The sequence below is a fragment of the Grus americana genome, chromosome 16, assembly GCF_028858705.1.
Source record: "Grus americana isolate bGruAme1 chromosome 16, bGruAme1.mat, whole genome shotgun sequence".
NCBI classification, from domain to species: Eukaryota; Metazoa; Chordata; class Aves; order Gruiformes; family Gruidae; genus Grus; species Grus americana.
In genome coordinates, this window is record NC_072867.1 from 11,017,431 (window position 1) to 11,040,306 (window position 22,876).

Genomic DNA, 22,876 nt, shown 5'->3' on the forward strand with positions numbered 1-22,876 from the left:
GAGAAGCCCCGTAGTGGACTCACGACGGGGAGTTATCGGCGACAAGGGCAGCGATAGTGCCGAAAGAAAACGGAGAGGCTGAGGGACGCGGGCTGCAGGAGCGAGTGGCGGGGCGGGCGGCTCTCACAGGGGCAGAGCTGTGGGGAGCGGGATTCACCTCAGGCTGCGTGGAGAGTTCGAGGGGAAAGTGGGCTGTGGCACTGAGGAACGTTTTTTTTTTTTTTAAATAGACTATTTTTGCTGAAATTTTCAATATTTTTTTACCTCAGAATTATTATTTCTGTCGTTCTTCAAGAAGTATGAAGAAACACATTGTTCTGCATATAATAAAATTTAGTGAGGAAGCACATCGTGTTTTCCAGTTCATAGTGGGAGTTAATCCATAGCCTTTGTTATGAGAAGTTCTGGATGCCCACAAATACAGGCAGAGCTGCTGGGGTTTTCCTGTGTGAACAACTTCCTGATGTCACTGTACACAAAGGAATGAAATATGTAAAAACACGTGAGGAAAAGCAATGCACAAGCGTGGGAAGAGAGATGGACAGCTTGTGTCAGCATTTAGAAATACTTGCTACCATCTAAACTTACTGAAGGAGGAATCTAGAAACTTCCTTGGATGCCTCTTTATTCAGCTAGAGTCATTAAACTGAAAACAATACGTGGGGTTTCCACAGTATCTCAAAGTGAATTATGGAATGTGAGTAAACTTTATAATGCTGCTTTTAGGCAATTGTGACACATATACAGTTCCACCTTCCATTCCATGTCCTAGAAAAGATGGTTAAAAATCTACTGAAGTTAACATCTGTGTCCTTCACAATGAGCACGTGGAAGTTACTGGTAATTGATACTTCAAAGCTATCAGTGAACAAATCTGTGAAAGGTAGATGCTTCAGATGTATCCTACTGTTTTATAAAAATAATGACTGAGTTGCTTTAATGAAGAGAGAAGTTCTAAGTGTAACGCTCATCTTTGAGAAAGAAAACACAGACCTGAATGCCAAGGAGACAGGTGGAAACATGCTTGAACGTTGTGCAACAACTATATACCAGCTGGGAAACATTTGGAGTAAAGAAAAGAACAGGAGAAAATGACAGAACTCCAAGGAAAAAATAAACAGGTTTTGATGGGGAGTATAAGAAAGCAATTGAACATTGATATGTGGCAAGGATTTTGTGACTTCCATAAGTCTTCTGGTAATGCAAATGATTCAGCAAAAAGGTAGTATGGCACAAAAATGGCTCTGCAGTTGAAGTGGCAGTGTAATAAGATAACTTCAGACCATTTTACTGGGGTATCGGCATTTTAGACAAGGACGTGAACTGTGCATGAGTCAGATAAAGGACAAAAATGGAAATCTTAGTTACAAACAATGCAATTACAGAAAGATGGAGGGAGTATTTTAATGATCTCTTTGATGGTGAAATGGATAAAGGCGAACAAACAGCAATTTTCCAGCCAGCTGAGCCATTCGTAGAAGAACCAAGAGGTGACCAGAAAACCCAGGAACAATAAAGCACCAGGTGTTGATAATGTTGCCACTGAATTGTTAAGAACCAGGGGGGATAAGACTTTAAAAACTCATTTGTGTTAGTTTGGTGGTTTGAAAATAATGTAAAGAAATGGAAAGGGGGAACCACATGTCTATTTTTGAGAAAGTGGACAAAGTGAAACCTGAGGCCTGGGGCAGCTTCTTGCTGTTTCTTACAGCATGTGGTGTTCTAGGCTATTTGTTCACATGCAATTTGCCTGTAAACAGAAGAGAGACTGAGAGAGGTTTCTGGAAGAACAGGACTACAGCACAACAGTTATTTTCAGATTATTGAGTACCCGAGGAAAAGAAGTAGGAACATGAGCAGGCTACATACAGGGATCTTTAATGTATCTAAGAAAGCATGTCATAGCACGTTATGAATTTGCATTGTTATAAAAAAGCACCCCCTTCCTTTTTTCCCCATTTTTTGGATGTTTTTTACTGTACATCATACTCAGGAAGGAAAACCAACTTTAATATCTACTAATAAGATACTCTGAAATTACTATAGGCTTCTGGTTTAAAGTCTTTATATGGTAGGATGCCCATGTTATTTCATTCAGACCCTTGATTAGTCCCAGCTGTTCTGGCTGTGATGAAGAGAGGATAGCTGTAACAGGAAAAATTCACAAAATTAATCTCTCTCCCTCTCACTTTTTCTATTTTCATTTTGCTATTAGTAGGAAAGCAAGAATAAAGCAAGTAAAAACCAAGCCTTTCTTTCCTAGGCTGATACCAGTTTTTTTTTCTCTATCTTAATGGAAGTGTAGTCATCTAGTACAGTTTTGCAGTTTATCTTTGGCTAAAAGTGTATAATAACACATTATTTTTTAGTTCTGAAGTAGGTTTGAAAGAAAAGTATGTTGTGCTAATTCTAAAGAAAAATACCATTTATATCACATTTCAGCAATATAAAGGAATTTTCAGCATACCAAAAGAACTCATCAAATGTTATTCCAAGCACATGGGAGATACGAAATCTGAAGCTCTGGGGTTAGAGACCCTGCAGAAAACAAAGCACAGGATAGGTAAGCAGTTCCATACAAAAAGACATGCAGTTTTTCAGTAATTAAGAAGTTATAACTTGGAAATGGGATTTGGTATATATTCAAAGAACAGGCTTGTAGTCTTCTACAGTGGTTATAAGGGGACAAAACTGTATATGAGAAAGCTACCATAAAGGATTTTGTTGATCAACATGAGCACAATTTTTTTATATAGTAAAAATAGAAAGCTTACATATCACTATACTAATCTTGACATTGGTGCTCTCAAACTATTGAAGTAGGTTTTTTATTTTTGTAGAAAATGCTCTGCTTAGTCAGGCTGGAGCCAAGATCTAAGGGTTTGGGTTTTTTGGTCATCATTTGTTCATTATGGAACTTGGCATGAACCCTCACTGCCATCAGACTTCTTTATTCTATCTCAGTGGTGTCTTGTAACAAAAGAGCTGCCACGTTCTTTAGGAAAGGATGCACAGAACCTGCAAGGTTTCCTTGAACACTGAAATTGTACGTAATTATTCTCTCAAAGAAGATATTCTCTAAATTATCATGACTTTTTGAGCAGATTTTATTGTTACTTTTGCTATTACTGTAGGATCCACATATAAAACGTACGGTAATTCCAATCCAATTGAATTGGAATCACATTTTAAATACAGAATTGCTGTATAACAGTGGCTAGGTAAACAATTTATGGGTATGTTAATAACTGCAGTATGTAACTGGCTGCATTAATGACTGGGTGCAGAGTAGTAGTGAAGGATTTCCAGCTCTTTTTAATCATAAGCTTGCTGTAATTCATAGCTTTGTTGCTCATTTTATATCCAGAGAGTTACTTAACTCTTGTATGAATTGTACAAAGATGCTGTTTACCCCTCTCTCTTAAAAAAAATGAGGTAAACCCCCCCTCTCTTCTTTTTAGCAGCGTTTTTTATCTATTGATCACCTTTCTTATGCTGGCAAGTTACACAGATATGTCATGTATCCTTTGATAGAGTTTTTTTCTTTTGTTTGGGGGTTTTGTGTATGTGTGTGTATTTCACAGCCTGCCAGTTTCTAAGACCAATTTATTTGGTTACGGTCTTTAGGCCAGAGGACTCCTTTCTTGAGGGTGGTTGCAAGAAGCAAAGATGCACTTAAATATAAACAGAAAACAGTACACATAGCTTGTCCTTTTTCCTTTCCCTTTGCTTTCTCTTTTCTTTATTCAAACTCACCTTCACTGTTGTATTTTATAAGGCATTTTATTACTGTGTGCTTGAAAAGGGTAAATTAAAGCTTATGAGTAGCACTAACAATCAATGTTGGGTTTACTCTTGAATTGTCTTATAGCAGTAGCTCTGTTTTCTTACAGTTTTTCCCAAATAAAAATGCTTGTGTACGAGACATTTTTAGTTAAAGTGTGCAACAAGCAATTTCTGTTATTGTAGAAAAGATTCATAGATAAAATGAAATAGTCTTAAAATATGATTAGTTTATAATGAACTAAATTATTTATATTCAGCTTTCATCATAGATTTACTTTTGTTGTTACTGTGGAAACGCATGACACAAGTTCCATAAGGAATGTGTTGTGGTTTTGTTTGCAAAGCATAGTATCACTGGATAGTAACTTACATTGTTTTGTTTTTTGTTTTGTAAGTAATGTTCTGTCTTGCAGATAAAGTAATCAAAATGAATTGCTACTTTGTAAACAGCACTGATGTGTTTAAGAGCAACCCTCAAAGTTGATAGTGTATCTGTCTTATCCTGGCGAGGTTTTACACTAAATTCTTCATGCAACAAAGCAGCCAACTCTGTGTTACAGTCTGGCCAATTGTATTTAATCTCCTCAAGGCCATTAAGAGAAATCCTCTCAGCAAAAGAAGAGAAGGTCATAGCTGAGCAGGTTTACTGCATACAGAAAATAAACTTTTCCTATGAGTGGTACCATTTGTCTACGGTGTGATAGCATTCCTAACTAAACCTTGATGATCATTGATCTGCTGCTTGAAGAGAACCCCATGTGATACACACATAAATAAATTCTTTCTGCATTTTTGGGAGGGTTTTTTTGTACATTACATCATTGGGAATATACAGACATCAAAAGGTCAAAGTCTGCCCTTGTATTAAACCACTGTTATTTCTTTATAATAGTAGCATGCTTAAAGAACCCAGGACAGATTCATTAGCTTTGATGGATTGTGAGGCTGTATTTATTACTTATAACAACAAGGAAATGCACATTATTAATGGCTGTCATTTTATATGATAACATAAACGTAGAGCTAGGGAAAGGCTTACTTGCAAACTTCATGGCTCTGGCAATCCATTTTTGTGTGGTTGGAGTTTTTTTTGTTTGGTTGGTTTTGGGGTTTTTTTTTTTGGTTGGTTGGGGGTTTTTTTCTTTTTTTTTTTTCTTCCCCCAAATGAAGTAAAAGTTCTTCAGCAGCAACTGCTTTTTTCTCTCAAATGCTTATCTCTCAAATGATGCTACAGCACTCCTGGCCGTCTGTGCGCTTTAGAGAAATCAATACTGCACTCCTGTGTGGAAATAATTACTAAAGATTTGGGCTGGGTAGACTACTACTCATTCCTAGAGGAAAAAGGTGGAGCAGCAGCAGTTTGTATTGTTTATTTAGCTTCTTTAATGTTCTGTGATCTTCTGTTCTACAGAGTATTTTTTTTAAGATTTTCATTTTTTTTGCGCTTAATTTTTAAATGTTTTTTCAAAGATTAGTCACTCAAGATAACATGTTGAAAAGTTTTATAGGTAAGAGACATCAGAAGAGCTCTTAAGCCTCCCATGTTGGGGGCTATACTGGGTGGTGATCTTGTTTTGCTTTTAATTATGTTAGTTTAATGTCAATAAACTTAGTTCATTGGTTTCTCTAATCCATAAGAAGAGACATGGAAACATGTAAAAAGATAAAATAAACCACCAAAAGTTATTTTCCCCCCTTTGTTGGCATACTGTTTGTGAACAGATTGGAATATGCTTTACTGTCTTTTAGTTTTGATTTTTTAGTTGTTGTTTGTCTCACAATTACTTTCTAATTCCTGTGAATGTTCACAAATAGCAATTTCTTAAATCTATTAATCCATCTGTGCAGCAAATCATCTGCTTGCTAGACTGCCATTCACATCATGGGGGTTTTGTTGATCCGTAATGGAAAGTAGAATGTTCAGTCCATATTGTAGGATGTGAGCTGTGAATACAATTATGATTTGCTTAGGTTTGATGGAAAATTAAAGTTGGCTAGTTTCAGCTGTAATGTTGATTGTTGTCAAACAGAAATCAACATGTCTGCACCTTTGTGTAGGTGAAGAGGAGAGAAGTGGTCTTCTGAAAGGTTTACATTCAGAATTGCTGATGCAGTCTGCCTGGACTGCAAGAACAACTGGTACACGGGTAGTTTGTCTAACAAGCAAGCCTGCAGGCAGAAACATTGGTATCAAGCCCTTGATAGTGTGCATGAAATGATGTAATCATATGGACTTAGAAGTAAAAGTTTATTTGTGTGAGGTCCTTAATAAGCAACTGCTGTAACTCTGATATTTCATACATGCTTTTTTATTAGATCTTACTGCAGTGAAATCTGTAAATCTAAAACATTTGAAAAGTGCTTCTTGAAATAAATATTTCTTCGAGGCAGAATGTAACTTTCAAAAATGGTAACTTTTTTGTAGGCAGCTTACAAGTCAGAGCGGATGCCAATTGACCTATCAGTTATGTAGCTGAGTAGTAGCTTGTCAGGAGTGTGAAAGCAGTCACCATTAACCCAATGCCAGATGACACGGTGGGACAATAGACTGCACGCTGTTGCTTATGGCCCTCTGTGTCTTGTAGTTGACTATTGTGCAAAGACCTCCAGCAACAGTGTCTTTTGTAAGGCTGCATGATTCAAAGACTTGCCAAATAAGAAGGCTGAACTGCCCTCATATTGATATTGCCAGTTTGAGTAATTAAATCCAGTTAATTCTTCCCTCCAAGGCTTCATATTTTCTTGGATGAAAAATCCCTAAGTTTCTCTTTCAGCGTTTGACGTTTGGCTTCCAAATATCTCAGCAGTGTCAAGTGTTTCATACTCAACAGCTGGTGCTTTCAGTGTGCTACACACCGCGGCTTCAAATCAGTCAGTGTAAAGCTGTATGTAATTTACCACTTTCTTCATGTGTTTTTTCTCTAGTGCAACTTGCCATCATCCCTTGCAAAATTCTTGTCTTTCCTATTCACTCTTTGGCTGGGATCAAGTGAGGAATATGGGAAGCCAGTGGAGCTGTTGTACTTTCATGACTGACCTGTTGGGTACAGATTGTTAGTGTTCCCATGATGGCAGTATCTAAGATTTGAATCTAAAATTAAAAAAAAAAACAAAACCCCAAACCCCTCAGTGCCACTTTTCATTGAAGTGTGCTTAAATACCTTAAATAAATGATTGAGATAACATCAATTTCTGAAGGTGGATGAAGTTGGAAAAAATACCTGTGCTTAAAAGCATGTACTTGAATCCAATGATTTCTTTCAAATAATTCAATCTGAGTAGAAAATGCTAATTAAGTGATGAAAGAGACATCCTGTATTAGAGTTTATTATTCTAAAATTCACTGACTTTTTTCAGAGTTGTGCCTGTTGTGCTGTCTTCCTCTATTGATGTCAATTCCCACAGCTTCTTTTTTTTTTTTTTAATGCTGCTTTTTGTAGTACAGAATTCTATGTGCAAGGCTCAGAATGTTATTGCTCTGAGGGGAAAACCCTGAGCTACCAAATCTGGAAGCAAACTGCTCCAAGATCTCTTGATGCTTCATAAAGATGCCTCTCTGCCTGATGCAATCGTTACAGTTTTCTTAGCTTGAAAGTCTGAACTGCATAAGACGTTTCAGTTAATAAGACTTGCCTGTACAAGAGAAGCCAAAACAAATGCTTCATAGTGTTGGGTAAGTTAATAAAATCTGCTATGATTAGTAAAGACACACAGACAAAGCATATTTGCCATCTCCATACTGTGTGCAATTTTGACATAAATGGAAAGCATACACAGTAAGGAGACAATATTGATCAGCATGATAAGCTGAAGTATCAGCATGCAAGCAATCCGAGACTTGTGATGTTTTTCCTATTTTTGTAGGCTTTATAATACGGGAAAACTTCAAAGACAAAGATCTCAGCCTAGTATCTGCCTCTATGCAGCCAAAATGATCTGTGTATCAGTAGAGCTGCTCAGGTATGTCTGTGTGCCTGTGCTGATTTAGTTGTAGGATGAGACCTTTGGTAATGTTTTCTTCTTGGCTTGCTACTGTTTCCAATCCTAAATGTTTATTCATTCATATTTTGTATGGCATTACACTCATGCTGAAGACATTAAATCATATCTCAGAATAACTCAATTGTACTGGCATTGTGGTTCTTGAATAGTCTGATGGGTCAAAGAAAAACTTTACAAGCAATAAGTGTGTTAAAGAACACGTTGTGCTAACCTCTGCAATAAGCCCAAGGGTTTCTACTGCTATGGACCTGAGGCAGAAAGACTCAACACTGTTGTTGTATTGCTTCTGTTCTGATCTGCACAATCTTGGTCGTATCTTACTCTGTTAAAAAAGTGTCAGACTGAAGGAGAGCACACTTAAATGTATTAACATGGAAAGGACATAAATGCTGCTCAGCAGTCAGTCGTTCCTGAAGTTCCTTCCAGTAGAAGTAATTTATGTTCAATACCTTGGTGACTTCTGTTTAAGAACTTAAGAGTTTGAAATATTGGATCAGACAGCTGGTTCATGTTTCAAAGGAAAATAAAGCAATAACATCATAGAGGTTTTTTATATGTCTTGGGAAATAGAATTAATGTCTTAGAGATCTAATTTATGGCATAAGCAGCAGTATTTTGGTGACAGGAACTCAAGTTAGGATGGACGACAACAACACGCAAACTAAAATGAGAATGTTAATTAGGCACATAACACACTATATTGTGAACCTACTTTATGTCTTCCAGGCTGAACAATCCCATCTCTCTCAACCTGTCTTCACAGGAGAGGTGCTCTGGCCCTCTGATCATCTTCGTGGCCTCCTCTGGACTCGCTCCAACAGCTCCATGTCTGTCCTGTGCTGGGGACCCCAGAGCTGGACACAGTACTCTGGGGGGGAGGTCTCATGAGAGCAGAAGAGAGGGAGAGAATCACCTCCCTCGGCCTGCTGGTCACACTGCTTTTGATGCAGCCCAGGATACAGAAGGGGAAGTATCATCAGAAGTTTATAACATAAAAAAATCTGAAAGACATACAATACCCAACCCAAGGATTTAGCTTAAGCCTTGAGTAACCTGGTCTAACTTCATAGTGACCCTGCTTCGAACAGGAAGTTGGACTGATGACCCCTCCTGAGGTCCTTTCTAATCTGAATGATCCTGTGAATCCATACATCTCTTCCACTGATATGTACCCCGTGTGAGGAACAGATGATCCCATTTGTTTCAAGAGGGTCTGCCTCGCCTTTAGGGACGCAGGCAGTGATGGGTGGAGAGTGGGGACTATGCTGCTATAAAATCAAAATGTGGATTTTTTTCACTTTTATGTTTTCCTCTCTAGCCACTTTTCCACTTGTTCTCCAGCATTTTGGCTTGGGTTATGTTGCTCTTGATTATCAAGGCTTCTTAAATTACATGTCATGCAGGAAGCTGCCACTGCTGAAAGGTCCTCATTTTTTTCCATCTTTTCAGTGTAGTTTGTTACTCTTTCCCTGTTGCATTTCCTGGGAACTCACACTTGCCAGCAGATGAGATGACAGTCTTCAAAAGACTAGTGGTATTTCATTGGGCAAGACAGACAATAATACAGCTATGTGAATCACACTTATACTCTTCTGCCAAGAAGGGGATCAATGAAAAGCTTTTAATTTTCAGTAGCATGTATGGGTGTGTAGCTGCATGTACATGAGGGTGTGACTGCCTTGCTAGCAACAGGAGAATGAAGAGGACTTACTTCCTTGAATTTCTGGTTTTGTCTCATAATCTGAGAGCAGACTTAAAGGGCCTTGACAAGGAGTGCTAAAGGAAGGCTGTCGGGGATTACACTGCATTAAATATTAACTGTGTTTGACTTGTCTTTGACTTCTGTTCAAGTGTGGAGACTAGGGAACAGACTGCGTTTGAGCTAAATGAACATCAGAAGGCCTTGATCATTGAACTGAGAGTTAGAGGCACAAACCAGGCACAGCACAGAACTACTAGATGCAAACTTTAAGCAAGATGCAAACATTAAACCGAAGACTTAGAAAGTATTTTCTTTTAAAACACAGAGACTAACTAAAAACCTTTGAAAGCCTTTGTGGGAAAACTTTGACAGCAGAGTAAATGTCTCAAACATAAGTTTATATCAATTTGTGTAAACAGGACATCAGGATTAGAGAAATCCTAGAACTCCTCCAAAGGTAAAATCTGCATTTTCTCAGACACCAGTGAACCCTCACTGGAAAAAGACCTTCATGCTGTCACACCTAGCATTTTCTTAACAAAGCTGAAGGAACCCAAATTTACTCTGCTCAGAAAAGCTGCATGATTTAACAGAGATGGAATGGGATCATCTTTGTACTGTAGCAGGGCACTTCTTGCTTTTTTGGTTGTTTATTATCTGGGTGACCCCTGATGACCTGCTGTCTTTATAAGATTTCTTTCTGGATCGTGCTACATTAATTAACTAATTATTGGCCTAATTGTATCTGCAAAATGTCAGTGTGGTTTTGGAACGTGTTCTAGGAATAAGTGCTTTGTTTGCAGTGTTAGTCCTCACAACTACAAAAAATCTATAGGTGACTCTCTTGTTCCTACCTAGTTACTGCTGGATTGTTTGGACAAAGAAACAGTGCTTATTAAAAGAAGGAACTCAGACTTTCAGCCATATCAGAAATACTCACTTGGAGCACTTCAGTGTTGTTTTCCTTCTTGTTTCCCGTGGGCACTGTTACTGCAATAAGAAGCTTGAGAAGGGCTAACACTGTGTTTCAGAAATGCAAGAAGCAGATACCATTCTGTTCTCAAATGAAAGGTTGTCTGCAGAAATTCTTTATCTCAGAAACCATTGCACAGAGTTCTGTCATTAAAGAGGATCTGACCACACAAACCTTTCCCAAATGTGTACTCTGAGCAGGATTATTTAAAGCTGACTTTCTCCTGGGATGCTTCTGTCATGGCCAGCTAGTGAAGAAGCACTTTCCTTTCTCCCCACAGCAACCTGTTCTTGATATAACTTCCCCAAAGTTCACTTCTTTTTTCAAAGGTTTATGCTCAGTAAAAAAATAGGTTTTGTTATCCCAAAGGAAGACTTTTTTTCTGTTACGAGTCTGAAAATTCAGGCTGTCAGAAATGTAATGCCAGAAATTACGCCACTCTGTGACTTTCTTGTGTGTGATAATATTTTCTAACCACTTTTTTGAAGTCTGGTAAGTTTATTCTTTCTCTGAGACCTGATAATGTCACAAGACACAGAAAATTATAACCTTTTTATCCTGCTTCCAACATTAGTTCCACATTGCATGTTATCTTAGTCTTTGTCATAAGAGAAAACTGCTCATAAGAGCAGTTTATTGGAGGGGGGGAAGTCTTAAAATACGTCTTTCCTTTGCTGGACTTTGTGTTGTTCTGCTACAAATCCAGTACAACCCACTGCAGTCTGGGGTTTATTTTCTGTGCAATTATTCTGGTATTTTTACCTTGTTCCTTCCTTAGGCAAAAATCTCTGATGTTATTGAGACATTACTGAGAGAAGACTGAGTACAATCTGAGTATAAATAACTTCAGATCTGGCCAAAATGTCAAAACAATTAAAAAGTGTTAAATTGGCCTTGTAACTCTTCCTTTTTAAGGCTGCCTAAAAATTTCTCCTGAAAAATAACTTTCAGCTTCCAAAACTGTAACACTATCAATTAACTATTGGTCATGAAATTTTCCACTCCTGCATAAATTTTCAGCCTTTGTTACCAGAAAAGTGGTTTAGATAGGGGCATGGGGCATGTTTTGGCAACTTTTTTTTAATATATATTAAATTGGGATTTTTTAGGTAGTAATACCCCTAGGTTTTGGAAGAAGCACAATTTAGAATTTGGCAGTTGTGCTTGAAAATGGTGAAATGTTTTGCTGTGAAATTCATCCATTCTTGCTGTTAGAAGCCTTTGAAAAGCACCTGTTGGCCAAATTGCCTGAACGTTCCGTGAGCCTCTATCATGTGCCAATGCCCCACTCCAGGCTACAGGGAAAACAAACTCCATGATACTCCTCTTGCCTGACTTTAAAACAAGGGCAGTGAAGCTCAGTGATTTCAGATGGACTGAACAGCTCAGTGAAGTCCTGTAATTGGAATATATTGCACATTTAGATCTGTTGCAGAATAATTTGATGCTGGACAGCATTCAGAGCTAACAGCACAAGCTAATGAGATGATCAATGGTACTGATTGTTTCGTGTTTGGTGCAGAAGGAAAAATCTGTCATCTAAGACTACGGAAAAGGGATTATCCTCCATCATAGTTTCTTCTGTGTTCAAAAGTATAATTTAGTTCTCCTATGCTATTCTTCACATGCTATGTGCCCAGAAAGTTCTGCTGGTCTGGACAGCGGGCTGCAATATTCGTGAGACTTTATTTATGCCTTCTCGGCAAAAGAACTTTCTTAGCAGCCAAACAGAATTAATATATACATTGCACATTGAACTCTGGGATTTACACTCCTCTTTCCTAAGTAAAGAAAGGCAGAAGTTAGATATTTGGGAAGAGGAAAAGCATATGGAATTTGAAAAATAACCTGTAAGTTTGAATCTCTAAGATGGTTCTCGCAAATTCACTGTATTTTCTGAAATGTGATGCCTTGTCCTTTTTAAAGTTCACTGGGAAACTGCTCAGTAATTAGCTAAACAACAACAACAACAAAGTTTAAACTTTCATATTGATTATCTACATTCCCCATGTGAAACAAATACTTGGTTTTAGTAAATATTCTGCATTTAGCATAGAAATCCTAAGAATGTTTGTTTCTTCCTAAGTATTTGGTAACACATGCTTTCTAGCATGATGGCTTTAATCCCCTGTGTGGGCAGGAGGAAAACTTGGCTGGATTTCCAGAAAAATGGGAAGCTGTGTACAGTAGCTTCCAATCGTTAACAGATTTTTTTCCCCCCTCAAACCACTACGTTAGAGAAATGCTGTTGTAATTCAGTAGTCCTTTATGTAGGATTATTTACAGAAGAAGTCAGTATGTCTTCATTTTAGCCTTGGTCAAAAAGGCCATTGAAAAGATGTGTTTTGCTTTCAACTTAACAACAGAAAGAACAAAAAAAAAGTGCCACATTTGTTTACTAAACTCTACCATTTAAAAAGAATATTCAATCTATTGTCCTTTTTTGATAACTTTCCACATTACATCTGATTGCCTAAGTCCTTCTCCTCATCTGCCTTTGCCAAAAGCCTAGGTTTGAAAAGTATTTTGTTGGTTTCAATATAAGAACACTCCAGATGTATTTTTTTCTGAAATAATATCAGAAGAAAGGCAAAAGCCCTAGACAAAATCAGAGTTTTTTCCCCCCTCTCTTTCTTTCTTTGTTTCCCAAGTGAAAGTTACTCAACTTTTACAAGAGCAGCAGTTTCTGTGTCACAAAGGGTAATGTTATCGTAGTCTTCAGTATAAAGAAAATTGTGTTAGCAGAGTGTTTTCCCTGTATCAAGGAATCAGTTACTACTTAGATTTCTTTTTAACTGTTTTCAAAAAAGAAAGCTCTTAAGTAGCACCCATTCACTCTTCTAGAATGTAATCGTAACTTTTCCTGCAGAAGGAGGAAAGCTATTAAAGAAAGCTTTTCTCTGTGTCCCAAGGTTAAGTATGTAAGAGCTTGCCATTGTTTTTCTGTTTTGGTGGAGTTTTGAGCAGCCTGCTTGATTTCTGGGCTACATAGACTCTTTTATCCTCTTATCCAGACCTTAGATATCTAGAAATGTCTGAAACCTTTTTATTCTGAACTCACCAGCTCCTTTTTCAGATGTGGAGAAAGCTCCTAACTTAGAGGGTTAAATGAGTCTGCCTTGACTGTTGGCTAATCATTGATGCTTCAGAGGGACCAGTTTGATCCAACTTCCCTGCCGCTGGAGCATGCAGCTGTTTTAAAAACCTTTTGTGCAATCAGCTCTGTAAGATAATGGACAGCATTGGTCAGGATTGCACCAAAAGTTACCACCACCCCCACCCCCCCAAACCACAAAAAACCCAAACCAGACAAAAACCCCTATGACAAACAAAACCCAAAAACCAACCCAAGAAATGCACAGAAAATGCCAGGAAAGTAACTTAATTTACAGCATTTTACTGTTCACTTAAAGGATCCTGTGTTTCTCTGCCCAGATCTGTTAGCTATTTGGGTAGGTCTGAAACAAACATGTGTCCCTGTAATTAGTTACTTCATTCTTTGAAGTCTTTGTCATTAAATGTAAACTTAAGGACAGACACAAATGTGTTTTCAAACAAATTAACATTTGTATAGCAAATATTTTCATGATTACACTCCAATGTGTGCATGTTGTAGTCACTTTTCTGCTTAAATAGTCTTAAAACAGTAGGTAAAAGTTCCCAGCTAGGAGGAAGAAGTAAGTAGTTTAATAAACAGTTGTGGCCTCTTCTGATTTTGGATGAATAGAATTGAATTTCATCTAAGTTTCTCCTTAGAGTGTTATTTTAGAACTGTCCTGTAATTAAATGCTTGTTCGTGTTTGAATAATATAAAAGCCTTAACTAAAAAGGCAGAACCTCTCTCTTGACAATGTGATGTAAAAAGCTTCTGGTTTTGAGGAATACTTCCTTTCAAATGCAATAGGTGAACATTATTCTTCCTTGTCTTTCTAAAAGCCTCCTTTTTAGTGTCCGCTAACTATGGAAGCACTGGCCATTGTGCAGAGATTCAGCAGAAGTCTACAATACAGAGCTTCGAGACATAAATGGGTTTACAAGCCTCACCACTGGGAGCTGCTGACCTCACTCAGGCTTGTGTTCAGCTACCAGATTGCTGAAAGTGGCCCTGTCTGGTGGGCGGTCTGTAGTGTTCTGCCCCCTTCTCTACATGGGAATTTCTAGGACAAAATATCTCTCTTCAAAATACATTTAATGTGCTCTTACTCCCCCCAGATGTTTGTCAATGAAAAAAGGGTGGACCAATCAGTAGTTATTTTGAAACCACTCTGTCTCTGGGCGGCTTTAAACATACAAAAAGAACTGAAGGTTTCCCTGAAATTTCTTCCAGTGTCTGCCAGAGCAGTAAATGCTGCCAAGCAGCACTATCCCTGTCATAACGATGGCTCTAAGCAGGATCTGATCAATCAGACACCATCCAGTTAGGGAGCACTCTTTTTTGTCTCCAGTCACAAGAGTAATTGTTGGAAGGTTGCAGTGGATGCTTCCGAGCACCAGTTGAAACCTTGCTGTTTGGGGAAATTAAAGCAAAACAAAACATATTTGCATAATCCCAATTTGGGGCAGGAGAATGGTTTGGAAATGTGCATAGCCAAGATTGCAAGTGTAACTGGAAATGGGCTGAGCTTTTCAGTTTTTAATGTATGTAGTTATTACAGAGATTGAGAGAGGTTTCAGTTACAAATAAGTAGTATTATCGTGGGAAAAGAAGTATTGGGTCCTCAATAGTACTTTTGTAAGAATCAGCAGGTGGAAACTGAAGCCAGACACATGCCAATTAAAAAACATTAGACATACATCACAACTGCTGCAATAAATCTGTAGTTCTCTGCCCTGAAATGCCTTTGAACTAAGCTTAAGTATCTTTTTGGAAGATCAACTTTGCACAATATGTGTTAAACTTTAGTCAAATGTAAATAATTGCACTAGGTCTAAGAGTGATACTTTTCCATAAAGCCATTTGATTAGACCTCCTGGCTCAGGATGGAGTGTGACTGCCTCCAGCGGGGCTGGGAGTGGAGTTACGGAGTTGTGGCGTTATGTTCTTCATTCAGAATCATGTGTCTGCCTATTTCATATTAGATTTAAGTAAAATGTGAATGGCAAATTGTGATGGGCCCCAGGATGGTATTGTGTATGTGGAAATAGCTAATCGAAGAGCATTTGGGGGAGGCTGAGCAATGTACATATTGCACGCCATGCAGAAATAGTGTTAGTACAGCTACCAGGCTAATGACCTACTGTGAAAACATCTTGAACATGATGGGAGATGGGAATATTGGAGCTTCACACTTGTGTAAGCTAATGCAGTCTCCAAAACAGGATGTTTCCCATCAGCCGTTAATGATGAAGAGGGATCGTACTGTTCTAGAGGCTCCTTTTCCCTTTACGGATAGTGGTAATTGAACGGCAGGCATTTGGAAGATGCACAAGGAATTTTTACAGATTTATCTGTGAACCAGAGCATTTGCTCAACTCTTAACTTCGGCTGGTTATGTGTTCAGGCTGATTCAGAGTATACGTATGACTCACCTCCGTAACGGGGCGTAACCTCTGCTACCTCTTCTCAGCCTTTTATGTGACTTACCTGCCCATAGATCCAAATGTGTCAAATATATTGCTGAACACTATTCACTGACAATTTATTGGTCTTCATTCTCAAAGCCGTGTTCAAGAAATCAACGGCAAAAAATGCAATAAAGGATCTTAGAGTGTCCAGTGGGGCAATTCAAATGCTTCTATGCTCACATATAGCAGATAAGGTGCTATGCCGACACCCATTGTTTTGTTTTTATAAAAATGTATTCTTGTACTCTGAGCTACTTGTTATTGTCTTCAGTGCTGATAGCACAGGGAAAGAATGGCACACTTACTATAAATCAGCACATGGTGCTGGCTTTCTGTTGAGAGAAATATTGTTTATTAGAGCAGCAGTTGGCAGCACTTACTGGCAACTTTTCTCATCTATTTAAGTGATAGATAGTAGCAGCCTTACTATGTGGCCAGATGCATCTTTGGTCGCGTGCTGTTTTGTTCTTCATATAGGAATAATGTATAGTTTGAGCCACTTAAGAATGTGTTGTAGTCTTCTATAAAAACCAAATTTCCCTATAGCTGAAGCATATAATTTCTTTTAAGGTTGGTTTCATTGATATTGCACCAATTGTGGGGATTAAACCCTTGTAAAAAATGTATTGATGATGCTTTGTACAGAGAAATTGTCCCATGAAAATACAAAAAGGCAAATATATTATCTTGGATAACTCCCACTTACTATTAGTGATGCACCAACCGAAGAGAGTTCTTGTCCTGCAGAAACAGGGCAAGGTCTAACCAAGAGAAAAGAGACTTTTGTTGTCTTCCTTGGTCAGAAGATGGTGTTTGGCAATGCATGAAGAGTATTGCAAAACTGAGGACCAGCTACAGATTTTCAGTCCTAGTCCAGTATTTTGAGCTCAGGCCCAAATTTTTGAACTATTCAAAGCTACCTGTTCCTCAGTGGACTCCACAAAGGTTTTGCCCTAGGAGGTTTTTGAAACTGTGCTACATTGGTTACTACCAAGTTTAAGAATATGTCAAATACCTAATTTTCTGAAGGAAGCCCACAGGAAGTATTAATGTAACTGTGAGTTGAAGCTGAGTGATAAAACTTGGATCCTGGTCAAAGCTAAATTATACCCAAAAGTGTTCTGTGATCATTTTGGTTTGATCCTTTAGTGCAGAGAAAGGCTAGTCCCAAGCGTGATCACAGCGCTGGACCTGGGTGTCCTCTCTCACATGAATCTTGGGTCTAGTTATCATTCCAATTTCAAACTATAGTAGTGTCATGCATTTTTTGTGTGCCAGTGGAATTCCTCACTGGGAACACCTACAAGTCATGGGCTTTCCGGCTCATCTGCTGAGAGGCAGATTAGTTATAACGGCTTTACCAAGTAAGTGATGGTTAGTTGTGAAGAATAGATTGCTGTATTCACTTGAGTCTTGCCCCAGTAGTTATTAATTATTCTAGTCATTATATTGCTTAGACAGTAAGTCAGGGATAGGTATTATGGGATAGTTTTCTGCCTTAGAGGTTTCTTGTTCCTTGGGCAGTATATACTGCAGTACTGAGGAATAGCATCTCTTCAGGTCAAAAGAGCTAGATGCTGTATGACTTCCAGCCTAAGGGCACTGACATCCAGGCCTATTCTTAGGTATGTCAGCAGTAACTAATAATGCCAGACAGATGTATCCAATTATCTCCTATTTATTGTATTGCCTTAGTTTCCTTAGCTAAAACACTAAACCAGAATCAGCTCTTGACAGCAGCAAGTAGTAGTGTTGTGAGAAAAAAAAGCACAAAAATATGCACCGAACAAGACTAGGATTTTGCTCAAATGAGAAAAAGAAAAAAAAAAAAAAGGAAGCTTGTTATTCTTCCACCAAGCAGCTGCTGTGATTGGTAATTAGGGAAAGAAATGAAAAGCTGTCAGTTCATTTCTGCACTTTGTTTTTAATGCACCATTGGAGGAGCAGACACACCAGAGCCTGTGAGAGATTTTTTGCTTGATCTTCAAAGGGCAGGGGAGTTCTCTGCTGAGCAAGGTAAAGCTGCTTCTAATAACAAGGTGTGAACCTTGCAAATATATTGAGAACCTACTTATTTTCTCTTTAAATCACCTAGTTTTCAGATACCCTCTGTCATTATTTAACCCCAGCCAGCAACTAAGCACCACGCAGTCGCTTGCTCACTCCCCCACAGGGGGATGGGGAGAGAATTGGAAGAGGAAAAATGACAACACTCATGGGTTGAGATAAAGAGTTTAATAGGTAAAGCAAAAGCTGTGCATGCAAGCAAAGCAAACCAAGGAATTAATTCCCCACTTCCCATCGTGGGCAGGTGTTCAGCCATCTCCAGGAAAGCAGGGCTCCATCATGCATAACGGTGACTTGGGAAGACAAACACCATCACTCCAAATGTCCCCCCCTTCCTCCTTTCTCCCTCAGCTTTATAACCTGAACATGACATCATATGGTATGGAATATCCCATGGTGAGTTGGGGTCAGCTGTGCCGGCTGTGTCCCCTCCCAACTCCTTGTGCACCCCCAGCTACTTGCTGGTGGGGTGGTGTGAGGAGCAGAAAGGGCCTTGACTCTGTGTAAGTGCTGCTCAGCAGTAACAAAAACATCCCTGTGTTATCAACACTGTTTTCAGCACAAATCCAAAACATAGCTCCATACTAGCTATTATGAAGAAAATTAACTCTATCCCAGCCAAAACCAGCACGCCCCCAAAACAAATCAATCTAAAAGCTAGTCTACTCACCTTACTCTCCTTCATCCTGCAACATATATGTGTGAGCATCAGGCATGCTTGATGTTGTTCTGAGTTTACTTAAAATGAGGCATGCATTGAGCTCAGTGATTTGTAGGACTGAGTTTACAAGACTCTTTTGAGGGACAGAACAATACATAATCTCTCTAGCCAGGAACACAGGCACGCATACCCATTCCCATTAGCCTGTACCGCTAAGGAACTGTATAGATGCCTGCATATTGCAACTAAAAGGATAGCATGATTTGTGACTAAATCACAGGACCGGAGGCCAGAAGTCTGATGACTTCAACTACTTGTGCCATCACTGCTATTTGTAACTATGTCTTGCTTTACATCAACCACTCAGTGCAGCACGGTGGCTTCTGGAGGTATAGAAGTGGCTGAATGAGACTGGCTTTATAGGTGCTCTCGAGGAATACCTCTGATTTTGCAGGGTTTTAGCAGAGGATTTTTTGCAGTGCACTCGCATCTGTATTTTTATTTATCTACCTATCATCTGAAATGTTTTCCAAACAGTTTGGGAGTTTCAGCACATCACTAGTAACATCCTTTTTTCCCCCCTCCCTTTCTTCTTTCAGTTCAGTTCTAGTATTTAAACAACCCTGAGTTCATAGGCACCTTATTTATTTCCCCCAGTAATAGTTTGGAATTCTATTCTATTCTATTCTATTCTACTAAATGGAATAGAGTAGAAAATATGCCATTGATTTTCTGTAATTGTACTGCTTTAATTGCCAGTAGGTGTGTGAAGGGGCAGAGAACAAAGAGAGAAAACTGTCCCAGAGACCTTACATGCCAAGAAGAGACCTGGCAGGGGAAGCTGGGAAATGCAGTGGGAAAAAGGAGGGACTGCTGAGAGCAATTTTGACGTTGGTCATCTGTTCCAACTACTTAGAGAACTCACAGTACAGTTGATTTTGTTTCAATAAAGGCACACTAGGAGCACCAGTGTCCTCATTTTACAGCTATTATTATAAGGTGCAAGTGTACAAAACCAGTGGGCATCTGAGAGAATAATTTTTTTTATTGTCACTGATGTGAGTGGCTTCCTTCTCTCCCATTCCCCAGCCGCTGTGGGTGTAATCGCTAACTAGGCTTTGTAACTAGAGAGGAGGCTGGGGGACGCGCCACTTGTCTGGTTTTGGCAGAGACACATTCTAATTGCTTGGATACATGAGGAGGGAATTAGGAAGGATGGTTAGTTTTTGTAGACGAGGTGAAAAGTCATTAGCAGGTTTTCTGTGCATGTTAATGATCATTAAAAGAAAGAATCAGTTGCATCGTTCACATCAAAGTGAGGAGGGCATTGGTCTTCTGCTTATTGTGTAGGAGGGATGATCTTTATGGTTGTTTCAGAAGTTTTGCTTTTAGATGAACTAAAGGCTTGAACAGAACCAGTTATCGATGTCATTATTTTTATCCTGATGACTCTATGGCATAGGTAACTGACTTCTGAACCGTGCTCTTTTTTAAAAAAAAAACATCTATGCTACCTGGATAATGCAGATTGTGCAGATTACAAGATAAGTAAAATAACAGAAGTTATTGAGCCCTGCTTGTAACATGCAGAACGCTGGCCAAATTCATATCTGCACTGACCCACCTGGTCTGTGCAAGGCAGAGGAGGCACCTTAGCTCCCTGGGAGCGCTTGTAGCACCTTCGTACTTAAGTGCACTTTGACTCCTTCCCACCATTGCTATGGCTTTATTTATTACTGATGTGATCCTTATCTTTCCCAGTTCCTTGTATGACAGAATTGGCTGGTGTTGGAGACAACTTTGATGTTCCTCTGCCATGTAACAGCAGCTATTTTCTGAGAAGCAGAGAAAGATGCAAACAGCTTGAACAGAAGTTCAGAAAGAGTCATTGTAGAAACTAGTATCTTTCCATTTTTTGATCCCTAAAAAGGAAGTCCTGTGAAGCCTGAGTTTTGCATCCTTTATCACCTCCTCTTCTCAGTAAGCACTGGATGGAAAATGAAACATGTCTTCAAGCCAACAGTACTGAAAGAGACTGGAAGCAGATGCTTATTTAGAATTATTGGCAGCTGGACAGTAAAAAAACACGTTAACGTTAGGATAGAGTCTCCTTAACAATGCAAAAGCCTATTTTCACTAGACACCTGTATAAGGAAATTTTCACAGTGACACCATTAAATTTTCAGAGGACTAAGTCCGGTCCCATTTACAGATGTGAGATATGTGGGTGGAAATTACTGCACATGGACTGCAGTGTGCTTTCCTGCTTAGGCCAACAACATCTATTAGGTTTGCTTGCATAATGTTTGTGAGAGACACATGATAAATGCTCATGTGGTCACTATTACATGTCTGTAAGAGGATGAGCTGAAGGAGATTAGCTAGCAGTCACCATTGAAATGCTTGAGTTATGTGAAACAGAATTAACTGAGAAAGTTTGAGGCTGCATCAGCCACATACAACTCCTTGGAAACGAGAGCGTGAGATTCTCTGCTGGCGGGTGGGAGTCCTTTGGGAGGAAGCAGCTATTAATGAACATTGTATTGCTTACTAGCTATGGATTTTTTGTTTGGCACAATGCTTTATTTGTGCCTCTTTTACAATCTCCCAGTCAGACAAATTATGATCATGTCGAGCTCTCAGTCATAAGCATTACAGAAACAGAGGACTAGTAGAAATTAGCATAACTGTTTTATGTGATGGATCAGGAAAAGATTTCATTATTTGAAGTACCAGTTGAGATACAGAATTTTATGTTAGCTTAAAAAAATGCCTTTGCGACAGGTGTAATCTGTTTCTTTGTATGCATTATACATTCATGTAACAGTGACATTTCTTACGTATGAATCGCCTGAAAATATGCTGATTATAGCAGCATGTTTATCTGCAGCAAAATATTATTCTATACCTGCAGGTTACATATTAAATGACTTAGAGAAGATGTATTCATCCGCAAACTCATGCAGATTAACACAGTAACGTGGATGACACAGTATTTATATGGTGCAGTGCTACTGTGACCCTCTTTCACAATTGTAATCTCTCTCTGCTGCTGCTTTTACACCTCCAGCCTGATTATTTTGTTAGCAATTCTACAACAGGCAAAAATCGGTGATAATTCATGCCAGTATTTTGGAGCAGTTCAAAGCTATTTGAGTTAGTAAGAACCAAATCCTGATTTCATTAAAGTTGATGGCAAAATTCTCATTGACTTAAGTGGGACCTGAATTCTGATTCCAAATAGGAAATGAGTTGTCCTAAGTGTGTGTACTATAAATATGCAAAGCACCTCTGAATAACTTGAATGGTATAGGATTGCAAATAAAATACCTCTTTAATATCTCGCAAAAATTACTTGAGTAATATACTTTCTAAATAACATCAGTTGATGACCTCTCTTTCAGAAGTGCTTGTTTGGTTTTTTTTTTCTTTCTACTGTATATTAGGTTAAATAACCTTGATGTGATGACAATCCAATCACAGTTCCTTCCAAATAAATGGCTTGAAAATACAAACTATATTTAATCTCATTAAGGGTGACCACACGGAAAAAAATTAGCATACCATGTAATGAAGCTGTCAGTGATGTCATATGGAGGGTGAGTACTCAGAATCAATACAAGTTGTTCTGCTTGTCAGCATTCAGGAAATGAGTATGTTAAAACCTGGCAGTGAAATCTTAAAATATAGACAGAAATGAATTGAATTTTAAAACTATTAATTCCCCTGTCTTATAGTAACTTGATTTAGCTAGATTTGTACCAAGTCTATTACTAGCTGCAGCAGGAAGAGCTATTGAACAGGCACACAGAGTGCCACAAATTAACACAAATAAGAACAAAACTGAAATTTCATTAAGGCACTTACTTAAACTTCACAGCTCCCCCAGAGTCAGTGGTAGACCTGTTCTGCTTTGAGGTGCCTGTATTATGTACAGAGTAATTATCAGCTGAGCTGTCCACATCTGTATATAGTACTCAAATAAAAGAGATCCAGAAAAACGGCATCAAAAAATTCACATAAGTTTTGTAGCATTAACTTTTGTAGTTTTGTTTCTGTAAAGTGAATTTCCTGTCTTGCTACCCTTTGGCTTCATAGCTTGTTCTTGGGCAAAGTATGG